Source organism: Oncorhynchus gorbuscha, linkage group LG03, assembly GCF_021184085.1.
Source record: "Oncorhynchus gorbuscha isolate QuinsamMale2020 ecotype Even-year linkage group LG03, OgorEven_v1.0, whole genome shotgun sequence".
Lineage (NCBI taxonomy): Eukaryota > Metazoa > Chordata > Actinopteri > Salmoniformes > Salmonidae > Oncorhynchus > Oncorhynchus gorbuscha.
The window spans coordinates 53435547-53447904 of record NC_060175.1 but is presented as its reverse complement, the minus strand read 5'-3'; the positions used below and the strand labels follow the sequence as shown (position 1 = coordinate 53447904).

General features: G+C 54.7%; 1 protein-coding gene across 2 annotated transcripts in view; it reads right to left on the bottom strand.

The window, feature by feature from the left end:
* Positions 1 to 12358, bottom strand: part of LOC124031552 (voltage-dependent calcium channel subunit alpha-2/delta-2-like) — a 302484-nt gene that overhangs the window by 43820 nt on the left and 246306 nt on the right. The gene's annotated exons all lie outside the window — the stretch shown is intronic.

Sequence of the window (12358 nt, the reverse complement as noted above, 5' to 3'; positions counted from 1 at the left end):
GAGAAGGAAAGACAGGAAGGAGGAGAGAGGGAGAAGGAAAGACAGGAGGGAGGAGAGAGGGAGAAGGAAAGACAGGAGGGAGGAGAGAGGGAGAAGGAAAGACAGGAAGGAGGGAGGAGAGGGAGAAGGAAAGACAGGAAGGAGGGAGGAGAGAGGGAGAAGGAAAGACAGGAGGAGGAGGAGAGGGAGAAGGAAAGACAGGAGGAGGAGGAAGGAAAGGGAAGGAGAGAGGAGAAGGAAAGACAGGAGGAGGAGAGGGAGAAGGAAAGACAGGAGGGAGGAGAGAGGGAGAAGGAAAGACAGGAGGGAGGAGAGGAGGGAGGAAGGAAAGACAGGAAGGAGAGGAGAGAGGGAGAAGGAAAGACAGGAAGGAGGAGAGAGGGAGAAGGAAAGACAGGAGGAGGGAGGAGAGAGGGAGAAGGAAAGACAGGAGGGAGAGAGGGGAAAGGAAAGACAGGAAGGAGGAGAGAGGGAGAAGGAAAGACAGGAAGGAGGAGAGAGGGAGAAGGAAAGACAGGAAGGAGGAGGAGGGAGAAGGAAAGACAGGAGGAGGGAGAGAGAGGAGAAGGAAAGACAGGATGGAGGAGAGAGGGAGAAGGAAAGACAGGAAGGAGGAGAGAGGGAGAAGGAAAGACAGGAGGGAGGAGAGAGGGAGATGGAAAGACAGGAAGGAGGGAGGAGAGAGGGAGAATGAAAGACAGGAAGGAGGAGAGAGAGGGAGAAGGAAAGACAGGAGGGAGGAGAGAGGGAGAAGGAAAGACAGGAAGGAGGAGGAGAGAGGGGAGAGAAGGAAAGACAGGAAGGAGGAGAGAGGGAGAAGGAAAGACAGGAAGGAGACAGGAAGGAAAGGAAGGAGGAGAGAGGGGAGAAGGAAAGACAGGAAGGAGGAGAGAGGGAGAAGGAAAGACAGGAAGGAGGAGGAGAGGGAGAAGGAAAGACAGGAGGGAGGAGAGAGGGAGAAGGAAAGACAGGAGGGAGGAGAGAGGGAGAAGGAAAGACAGGAAGGAGGGAGGGAGAGAGGGAGAAGGAAAGACAGGAAGGAGAAGGAGGGAGGAAAGAGAGAGGGAGAAGGAAAGACAGGAAGGAGGGAGGAGAGAGGGAGAAGGAAAGACAGGAAGGAGGAGAGAGGGAGAAGGAAAGACAGGAGGGAGGAGAGAGGGAGAAGGAAAGACAGGAGGGAGGAGAGAGAAGGAGAAGGAAAGACAGGAAGGAAGAGAGAGGGAGAAGGAAAGACATGAAGGAGGAGAGAGGGAGAAGGAAAGACAGGAGGAGGAAGGAGAGAGGGAGATGGAAAGACAGGAGGAGGGAGGAGAGAGGGAGAAGGAAAGACAGGAGCGAGGAGAGAGGGAGAAGGAAAGACAGGAAGGAGGAGAGAGGGAGAAGGAAAGACAGGAGGGAGGAGAGAGGGAGAAGGAAAGACAGCAAAGAGGAGAGAGGGAGAAGGAAAGACAGGAGGGAGGAGAGAGGGAGAAGGAAAGACAGGAAGGAGGAGAGAGGGAGAAGGAAAGACAGGAGGGAGGAGAGAGGGAGAAGGAAAAACAGGAAGGAGGAGAGAGGGAGAAGGAAAGACAGGAAGGAGGGAGGAGAGAGGGAGAAGGAAAGACAGGAGGGAGGAGAGAGGGAGAAGGAAAGACAGGAAGGAGGGAGGAGAGAGGGAGAAGGAAAGACAGGAAGTAGGGAGGAGAGAGGGAGAAGGGAAGACAGGAAGGAGGAGAGAGGGAGAAGGAAAGACAGGAAGGAGGGAGGAGAGAGGGAGAAGGAAAGACAGGAGGAGGAAGGAGAGAGGGAGATGGAAAGACAGGAGGAGGGAGGAGAGAGGGAGAAGGAAAGACAGGAGCGAGGAGAGAGGGAGAAGGAAAGACAGGAAGGAGGAGAGAGGGAGAAGGAAAGAAAGGAAGGAGGAGAGAGGGAGAAGGAAAGACAGCAAAGAGGAGAGAGGGAGAAGGAAAGACAGGAGGGAGGAGAGAGGGAGAAGGAAAGACAGGAAGGAGGAGAGAGGGAGAAGGAAAGACAGGAAGGAGGAGAGAGGGAGAAGGAAAGACAGGAGGGAGGAGAGAGGGAGAAGGAAAGACAGGAGGGAGGAGAGAGGGAGAAGGAAAGACAGGAAGGAGGGAGGAGAGAGGGAGAAGGAAAGACAGGAAGGAGGGAGGAGAGAGGGAGAAGCAAGGACAGGAGGAGGAAGGAGAGATGGAGAAGGAAAGACAGGAGGAGAGAGGGAGAAGGAAAGACAGGAGGGAGGAGAGAGGGAGAAGGAAAGACAGGAGGGAGGAGAGAGGGGGAAGGAAAGACAGGAGGGAGGAGAGAGGGAGAAGGAAAGACAGGAAGGAGGAGAGAGGGAGAAGGAAAGACAGGAAGGAGGGAGGAGAGAGGGAGAAGGAAAGACAGGAAGGAGGAGAGAGGGAGAAGGAAAGACAGGAGGGAGGAGAGAGGGAGAAGGAAAGACAGGAGGGAGGAGAGAGGGAGAACGAAAGACAGGATGGAGGAGAGAGGGAGAAGGAAAGACAGGCAGGAGGAGAGAGGGAGAAGGAAAGACAGGAGGGAGGAGAGAGGGAGATGGAAAGACAGGAAGGAGGGAGGAGAGAGGGAGAATGAAAGACAGGAAGGAGGAGCGAGGGAGAAGGAAAGACAGGAGGGAGGAGAGAGGGAGAAGGAAAGACAGGAGGGAGGAGAGAGGGAGAAGGAAAGACAGGAAGGAGGAGAGAGGGAGAAGGAAAGACAGGAAGGAGGAGAGAGGGAGAAGGAAAGACAGGAAGGAGTGAGGAGAGAGGGAGAAGGAAAGACAGGAAGGAGGAGAGAGGGAGAAGGAAAGACAGGAAGGAGGAGAGAGGGAGAAGGAAAGACATGAAGGAGGAGAGAGGGAGAAGGAAAGACGGGAAGGGGGAGGAGAGAGGGAGAAGGAAAGACAGGAAGGAGGAGAGAGGGAGAAGGAAAGACAGGAGGGAGGAGAGAGGGAGAAGGAAAGACAGGAAGGAGGAGAGGGAGGGAGAAGGAAAGACAGGAGGGAGGAGAGAGGGAGAAGGAAAGAGAGGAGGGAGGAGAGAGGGGGAAGGAAAGACAGGAAGTAGGAAGGAGAGAGGGAGAAGGAAAGACAGGAAGGAGGGAGGAGAGAGGGAGAAGGAAAGACAGGAGGGAGGAGAGAGGGAGAAGGGAAGACAGGAAGGAGGAGAGAGGGAGAAGGAAACACAGGAGGGAGGAGAGAGGGAGAAGGAAAGACAGGAGGGAGGAGAGAGGGAGAAGGAAAGACAGGAAGGAGGAGAGAGGGAGAAGGAAAGACAGGAAGGAGGGAGGAGAGAGGGAGAACGAAAGACAGGAAGGAGGAGAGAGGGAGAAGGAAAGACAGGAAGGAGGGAGGAGAGAGGGAGAAGGAAAGACAGGAAGGAGGAGAGAGGGAGAAGGAAAGACATGAAGGAGGGAGGAGAGAGGGAGAAGGAAAGACAGGAAGGAGGGAGGAGAGAGGGAGAAGGGAAGACAGGAAGGAGGAGAGAGGGAGAAGGAAACACATGAGGGAGGAGAGAGGGAGAAGGAAAGACAGGAGGGAGGAGAGAGGGAGAAGGAAAGACAGGAAGGAGGAGAGAGGGAGAAGGAAAGACAGGAAGGAGGGAGGAGAGAGGGAGAAGGAAAGACAGGAAGGAGGAGAGAGGGAGAACGAAAGACAGGAAGGAGGGAGGAGAGAGGGAGAACGAAAGACAGGAAGGAGGAGAGAGGGAGAAGGAAAGACAGGAAGGAGGGAGGAGAGAGGGAGAAGGAAAGACAGGAAGGAGGAGAGAGGGAGAAGGAAAGACAGGAAGGAGGGAGGAGAGAGGGAGAAGGAAAGACAGGAAGGAGGGAGGAGAGAGGGAGAAGGGAAGACAGGAAGGAGGAGAGAGGGAGAAGGAAACACATGAGGGAGGAGAGAGGGAGAAGGAAAGACAGGAGGGAGGAGAGAGGGAGAAGGAAAGACAGGAAGGAGGAGAGAGGGAGAAGGAAAGACAGGAAGGAGGGAGGAGAGAGGGAGAACGAAAGACAGGAAGGAGGGAGGAGAGAGGGAGAAGGAAAGACAGGAAGGAGGGAGGAGAGAGGGAGAAGGAAAGACATGAAGGAGGGAGGAGAGAGGGAGAAGGAAAGACAGGAAGGAGGAGAGAGGGATAAGGAAAGACAGGAGGGAGGAGAGAGGGAGAAGGAAAAACAGGAAGGAGGAGAGAGGGAGAAGGAAAGACAGGAAGGAGGGAGGAGAGAGGGAGAAGGAAAGACAGGAGGGAGGAGAGAGGGAGAAGGAAAGACAGGAAGGAGGGAGGAGAGAGGGAGAAGGAAAGACAGGAAGGAGGGAGGAGAGAGGGAGAAGGAAAGACAGGAGGAGGGAGGAGAGAGGGAGAAGGAAAGACAGGAGGGAGGAGAGAGGGAGGAGGAAAGACAGGAGGGAGGAGAGAGGGAGAAAGAAAGACAGGAGGGAGGAGAGAGGGGGAAGGAAAGACGGGAGGGAGGAGAGAGGGAGAAGGAAAGACAGGAAGGAGGGAGGAGAGAGGAAGTAGGAAAGACAGGAAGGAGGAGAGAGGGAGAAGGAAAGACAGGAAGGAGGGAGGAGAGAGGGAGAAGGAAAGACAGGAAGGAGGGAGGGGAGGGAGAAGGAAAGACAGGAGGAGGAAGGAGAGAGGGAGATGGAAAGACAGGAAGGAGGAGAGAGGGAGAACAAAATACAGGAAGGAGGAGAGAGGGAGAAGGAAAGACAGGAGGGAGGAGAGAGGGAGAAGGAAAGACAGGAGGGAGGAGAGAGGGAGAAGGAAAGACAGGAAGGAGGAGAGAGGGAGAAGGAAAGACAGGAAGGAGGGAGGAGAGAGGGAGAAGGAAAGACAGGAGGGAGGAGAGAGGGAGAAGGAAAGACAGGAAGGAGGAGAGAGGGAGAAGGAAAGACAGGAAGGAGGAGAGAGGGAGAAGGAAAGACAGGAAGGAGTGAGGAGAGAGGGAGAAGGAAAGACAGGAAGGAGGAGGAAGGGAGAAGGAAAGACAGGAAGGAGGGAGGAGAGGGAGAAGGAAAGACAGGAAGGAGGGAGGAGAGAGGGAGAAGGAAAGACAGGAGGAGGAGGGAGAAGGAAATACAGGAGGGAGGAGAGGAAAGACAGGAGGGAGGGAGGGAGAAAGAAAGTCAGGAGGGAGGAGAGGAAAAGGAAAGACAGGAGGGAGGAGAGAGAAGAAAGACAGGAAGACAGGAAGGAGGAGAGAATAAGATGAAAGACAGGAGGGAGGAGAGAGGGAGAAGGAAAGACAGGAAGGAGGGAGGAGAGAGGGAGAAGGAAAGACAGGAAGGAGAGAGAGAAGGAAAGACAGGAAGGAGGGAGGAGAGAGGGAGAAGGAAAGACAGGAGGAGGAGGAGAGAGGAGATGGAAAGACAGGAGGAGGGAGGAGAGAGGGAGAAGGAAAGACAGGAGCGAGGAGAGAGGGAGAAGGAAAGACAGGAAGGAGGAGAGGAGAGAAGGAGAAGGAAAGAGAGGAGAAGGAAAGACAGGAGGAGAGGGAGAAGGAAAGACAGGAAGGAGGGAGAGGAGAGAGGGAGAAGGAAAGACAGGAGGAGGAGAGAGGGAGAAGGAAAGACAGGAAGGAGGAGAGAGGGAGAAGGAAAGACATGAAGGAGGAGGAGAGAGGGAGAAGGAAAGACAGGAGGAGGAGAGAGGGGGAAGGAAAGACAGGAAGGAGGGAGGAGAGAGAGGGAGAAGGAAAGACAGGAAGGAGGAGAGAGGGAGAAGGAAAGACAGGAGGGAGGAGAGAGGGAGAAGGAAAGACAGGAGGGAGGAGAGGGGAGAACGAAAGACAGGATGGAGGAGAGAGGGAGAAGGAAAGACAGGAAGGAGGGAGGAGAGAGGGAGAAGGAAAGACAGGAAGGAGGAGAGAGGGAGAAGGAAAGACAGGAGGGAGGAGAGAGGGAGAAGGAAAGACAGGAGGGAGGAGAGAGGGAGAAGGAAAGACAGGATGGAGGAGAAGGAAGAGGGAGGGAGGAGGAAAGACAGGAAGGAGGAGGAGAGAGAGAAGGAAAGACAGGAGGGAGGAGAGAGGGAGATGGAAAGACAGGAAGGAGGGAGGAGAGAGGGAGAATGAAAGACAGGAAGGAGGAGGAGAGAGGGAGAAGGAAAGACAGGAGGGAGGAGAGAGGGAGAAGGAAAGACAGGAGGGAGGAGAGAGGGAGAAGGAAAGACAGGAAGGAGGAGAGGGGAGAAGGAAAGACAGGAAGGAGGAGAGAGGGAGAAGGAAAGACAGGAAGGAGGGAGAGAGGGAGAAGGAAAGACAGGAAGGAGGAGAGAGGGAGAAGGAAAGACAGGAAGGAGGAGAGAGAAGGAGAAGGAAAGACATGAAGGAGGAGAGAGGGAGAAGGAAAGACGGGAAGGAGGGAGGAGAGAGGGAGAAGGAAAGACAGGAAGGAGGAGAGAGGGAGAAGGAAAGACAGGAGGGAGGAGAGAGGGAGAAGGAAAGACAGGAAGGAGGAGAGAGGGAGAAGGAAAGACAGGAGGGAGGAGAGAGGGAGAAGGAAAGAGAGGAGGGAGGAGAGAGGGGGAAGGAAAGACAGGAAGTAGGGAGGAGAGAGGGAGAAGGAAAGACAGGAAGGAGGGAGGAGCGAGGGAGAAGGAAAGACAGGAGGGAGGAGAGAGGGAGAAGGGAAGACAGGAAGGAGGAGAGAGGGAGAAGGAAACACAGGAGGGAGGAGAGAGGGAGAAGGAAAGACAGGAGGGAGGAGAGAGGGAGAAGGAAAGACAGGAAGGAGGAGAGAGGGAGAAGGAAAGACAGGAAGGAGGGAGGAGAGAGGGAGAACGAAAGACAGGAAGGAGGAGAGAGGGAGAAGGAAAGACAGGAAGGAGGGAGGAGAGAGGGAGAAGGAAAGACAGGAAGGAGGAGAGAGGGAGAAGGAAAGACATGAAGGAGGGAGGAGAGAGGGAGAAGGAAAGACAGGAAGGAGGAGAGAGGGATAAGGAAAGACAGGAGGGAGGAGAGAGGGAGAAGGAAAAACAGGAAGGAGGAGAGAGGGAGAAGGAAAGACAGGAAGGAGGGAGGAGAGAGGGAGAAGGAAAGACAGGACAGGAAGGGGAGAAGGAAAGACAGGAAGGAGGGAGGAGAGAGGGAGAAGGAAAGACAGGAAGGAGGGAGGAGAGAGGGAGAAGGGAAGACAGGAAGGAGGAGAGAGGGAGAAGGAAACACAGGAGGGAGGAGAGAGGGAGAAGGAAAGACAGGAGGGAGGAGAGAGGGAGAAGGAAAAACAGGAAGGAGGAGAGAGGGAGAAGGAAAGACAGGAAGGAGGGAGGAGAGAGGGAGAACGAAAGACAGGAAGGAGGGAGGAGAGAGGGAGAAGGAAAGACAGGAAGGAGGGAGGAGAGAGGGAGAAGGAAAGACATGAAGAAGGGAGGAGAGAGGGAGAAGGAAAGACAGGAAGGAGGAGAGAGGGATAAGGAAAGACAGGAGGGAGGAGAGAGGGAGAAGGAAAAACAGGAAGGAGGAGAGAGGGAGAAGGAAAGACAGGAAGGAGGGAGGAGAGAGGGAGAAGGAAAGACAGGAGGGAGGAGAGAGGGAGAAGGAAAGACAGGAAGGAGGGAGGAGAGAGGGAGAAGGAAAGACAGGAAGGAGGGAGGAGAGAGGGAGAAGGAAAGACAGGAGGAGGGAGGAGAGAGGGAGAAGGAAAGACAGGAGGGAGGAGAGAGGGAGGAGGAAAGACAGGAGGGAGGAGAGAGGGAGAAAGAAAGACAGGAGGGAGGAGAGAGGGGGAAGGAAAGACGGGAGGGAGGAGAGAGGGAGAAGGAAAGACAGGAAGGAGGGAGGAGAGAGGAAGTAGGAAAGACAGGAGGGAGGAGAGAGGGAGAAGGAAAGACAGGAAGGAGGGAGGAGAGAGGGAGAAGGAAAGACAGGAAGGAGGGAGGAGAGAGGGAGAAGGAAAGACAGGAAGGAGGGAGGGGAGGGAGAAGGAAAGACAGGAGGAGGAAGGAGAGAGGGAGATGGAAAGACAGGAAGGAGGAGAGAGGGAGAACAAAATACAGGAAGGAGGACAGAGGGAGAAGGAAAGACAGGAGGGAGGAGAGAGGGAGAAGGAAAGACAGGAGGGAGGAGAGAGGGAGAAGGAAAGACAGGAAGGAGGAGAGAGGGAGAAGGAAAGAACAGGAAGGAAGGGAGGAGAGGGAGGAAAGAGAGGGAGAAGGAAAGACAGGAGGGAGGAGAGAGGGAGAAGGAAAGACAGGAAGGAGGAGAGAGGGAGAAGGAAAGACAGGAAGGAGGAGAGAGGGAGAAGGAAAGACAGGAAGGAGGAGGAGAGGGGAGAAGGAAAGACAGGAAGGAGGAGAGAGGGAGAAGGAAAGACAGGAAGGAGGGAGGAGAGAGGGGAGAAGGAAAGACAGGAAGGAGGGAGGAGAGAGGGAGAAGGAAAAAGACAGGAGGAGGGAGGAGAGAGGGAGAAGGAAATACAGGAGGGAGGAGAGAGGGAGAAGGAAAGACAGGAGGGAGGAGAGAGGGAGAAAGAAAGACAGGAGGGAGGAGAGGGGGAAGGAAAGACGGGAGGGAGGAGAGAGGGAGAAGAAAAGACAGGAAGGAGGAGAGAATAAGTATGAAAGACAGGAGGGAGGAGAGAGGGAGAAGGAAAGACAGGAAGGAGGGAGGAGAGAGGAGAAGGAAAGACAGGAAGGAGAGAGGAGAGAAGGAAAGACAGGAAGGAGGGAGGAGAGAGGGAGAAGGAAAGACAGGAGGAGGAAGGAGAGAGGGAGATGGAAAGACAGGAGGAGGGAGGAGAGAGGGAGAAGGAAAGACAGGAGCGAGGAGAGAGGGAGAAGGAAAGACAGGAAGGAGGAGAGAGGGAGAAGGAAAGGAAGGAGGAGAGAGGGAGAAGGAAAGACAGCAAAGAGGAGAGAGGGAGAAGGAAAGACAGGAGGGAGGAGAGAGGGAGAAGGAAAGACAGGAAGGAGGAGAGAGGGAGAAGGAAAGACATGAAGGAGGGAGGAGAGAGGGAGAAGAAAAGACAGGAGGGAGGAGAGAGGGGGAAGGAAAGACAGGAAGGAGGGAGGAGAGAGGGAGAAGGAAAGACAGGAAGGAGGAGAGAGGGAGAAGGAAAGACAGGAGGGAGGAGAGAGGGAGAAGGAAAGACAGGAGGGAGGAGAAAGGGAGAACGAAAGACAGGATGGAGGAGAGAGGGAGAAGGAAAGACAGGAAGGAGGAGAGAGGGAGAAGGAAAGACAGGAGGGAGGAGAGAGGGAGAAGGAAAGACAGGAAGGAGGAGAGAGGGAGAAGGAAAGACAGGAAGGAGGAGAGAGGGAGAAGGAAAGACAGGAAGGAGTGAGGAGAGAGGGAGAAGGAAAGACAGGAAGGAGGAGAGAGGGAGAAGGAAAGACAGGAAGGAGGGAGGAGAGAGGGAGAAGGAAATACAGGAGGGAGGAGAGAGGGAGAAGGAAAGACAGGAGGGAGGAGAGAGGGAGAAAGAAAGACAGGAGGGAGGAGAGAGGGGGAAGGAAATACGGGAGGGAGGAGAGAGGGAGAAGAAAAGACAGGAAGGAGGAGAGAATAAGTATGAAAGACAGGAGGGAGGAGAGAGGGAGAAGGAAAGACAGGAAGGAGGGAGGAGAGAGGGAGAAGGAAAGACAGGAAGGAGAGAGGGAGAAGGAAAGACAGGAAGGAGGGAGGAGAGAGGGAGAAGGAAAGACAGGAGGAGGAAGGAGAGAGGGAGATGGAAAGACAGGAGGAGGGAGGAGAGAGGGAGAAGGAAAGACAGGAGCGAGGAGAGAGGGAGAAGGAAAGACAGGAAGGAGGAGAGAGGGAGAAGGAAAGACAGGAAGGAGTGAGGAGAGAGGGAGAAGGAAAGACAGGAAGGAGGGAGGAGAGAGGGAGAAGGAAAGACAGGAGGAGGGAGGAGAGAGGGAGAAGGAAATACAGGAGGGAGGAGAGAGGGAGAAGGAAAGACAGGAGGGAGGAGAGAGGGAGAAAGAAAGACAGGAGGGAGGAGAGAGGGGGAAGGAAAGACGGGAGGGAGGAGAGAGGGAGAAGAAAAGACAGGAAGGAGGAGAGAATAAGTATGAAAGACAGGAGGGAGGAGAGAGGGAGAAGGAAAGACAGGAGGGAGGAGAGAGGGAGAAGGAAAGACAGGAAGGAGAGAGGGAGAAGGAAAGACAGGAAGGAGGGAGGAGAGAGGGAGAAGGAAAGACAGGAGGAGGAAGGAGAGAGGGAGATGGAAAGACAGGAGGAGGGAGGAGAGAGGGAGAAGGAAAGACAGGAGCGAGGAGAGAGGGAGAAGGAAAGACAGGAAGGAGGAGAGAGGGAGAAGGAAAGGAAGGAGGAGAGAGGGAGAAGGAAAGACAGCAAAGAGGAGAGAGGGAGAAGGAAAGACAGGAGGGAGGAGAGAGGGAGAAGGAAAGACAGGAAGGAGGAGAGAGGGAGAAGGAAAGACATGAAGGAGGGAGGAGAGAGGGAGAAGAAAAGACAGGAGGGAGGAGAGAGGGGGAAGGAAAGACAGGAAGGAGGGAGGAGAGAGGGAGAAGGAAAGACAGGAAGGAGGAGAGAGGGAGAAGGAAAGACAGGAGGGAGGAGAGAGGGAGAAGGAAAGACAGGAGGGAGGAGAAAGGGAGAACGAAAGACAGGATGGAGGAGAGAGGGAGAAGGAAAGACAGGAAGGAGGAGAGAGGGAGAAGGAAAGACAGGAGGGAGGAGAGAGGGAGAAGGAAATACAGGAAGGAGGGAGGAGAGAGGGAGAACGAAAGACAGGAAGGAGGAGAGAGGGAGAAGGAAAGACAGGAGGGAGGAGAGAGGGAGAAGGAAAGACAGGAGGGAGGAGAGAGGGAGAAGGAAAGACAGGAAGGAGGAGAGAGGGAGAAGGAAAGACAGGAAGGAGGAGAGAGGGAGAAGGAAAGACAGGAAGGAGTGAGGAGAGAGGGAGAAGGAAAGACAGGAAGGAGGAGAGAGGGAGAAGGAAAGACAGGAGGGAGGAGAGAGGGAGAAGGAAAGACAGGAAGGAGGGAGGAGAGAGGGAGAAGGAAAGACAGGAAGGAGGGAGGAGAGAGGGAGAAGGAAAGACAGGAGGGAGGAGAGAGGGAGAAGGAAAGACAGGAGGGAGGAGAGAGGGAGAAAGAAAGACAGGAGGGGGGAGAGAGGGGGAAGGAAAGACGGGAGGGAGGAGAGAGGGAGAAGGAAAGACAGGAAGGAGGAGAGAGGAAGTATGAAAGACAGGAGGGAGGAGAGAGGGAGAAGGAAAGACAGGAAGGAGGAGAGAGGGAGAAGGAAAGACATGAAGGAGGGAGGAGAGAGGGAGAAGAAAAGACAGGAGGGAGGAGAGAGGGGGAAGGAAAGACAGGAAGGAGGGAGGAGAGAGGGAGAAGGAAAGACAGGAAGGAGGAGAGAGGGAGAAGGAAAGACAGGAGGGAGGAGCGAGGGAGAAGGAAAGACAGGAGGGAGGAGAAAGGAAGAACGAAAGACAGGATGGAGGAGAGAGGGAGAAGGAAAGACAGGAAGGAGGAGAGAGGGAGAAGGAAAGACAGGAGGGAGGAGAGAGGGAGAAGGAAATACAGGAAGGAGGGAGGAGAGAGGGAGAACGAAAGACAGGAAGGAGGAGAGAGGGAGAAGGAAAGACAGGAGGGAGGAGAGAGGGAGAAGGAAAGACAGGAGGGAGGAGAGAGGGAGAAGGAAAGACAGGAAGGAGGAGAGAGGGAGAAGGAAAGACAGGAAGGAGGAGAGAGGGAGAAGGAAAGACAGGAAGGAGTGAGGAGAGAGGGAGAAGGAAAGACAGGAAGGAGGAGAGAGGGAGAAGGAAATACAGGAGGGAGGAGAGAGGGAGAAGGAAAGACAGGAAGGAGGGAGGAGAGAGGGAGAAGGAAAGACAGGAGGGAGGAGAGAGGGAGAAGGAAAGACAGGAGGGAGGAGAGAGGGAGAAGGAAAGACAGGAGGGAGGAGAGAGGGAGAAAGAAAGACAGGAGGGAGGAGAGAGGGGGAAGGAAAGACGGGAGGGAGGAGAGAGGGAGAAGGAAAGACAGGAAGGAGGAGAGAGGAAGTATGAAAGACAGGAGGGAGGAGAGAGGGACAAGGAAAGACAGGAAGGAGGGAGGAGAGAGGGAGAAGGAAAGACAGGAAGGAGAGAGGGAGAAGGAAAGACAGGAAGGAGGGAGGAGAGAGGGAGAAGGAAAGACAGGAGGAGGAAGGAGAGAGGGAGATGGAAAGACAGGAGGAGGGAGGAGAGAGGGAGAAGGAAAGACAGGAGCGAGGAGAGAGGGAGAAGGAAAGACAGGAAGGAGGAGAGAGGGAGAAGGAAAGAAAGGAAGGAGGAGAGAGGGAGAAGGAAAGACAGCAAAGAGGAGAGAGGGAGAAGGAAAGACAGGAGGGAGGAGAGAGGGAGAAGGAAAGACAGGAAGGAGGAGAGAGGGAGAAGGAAAGACATGAAGGA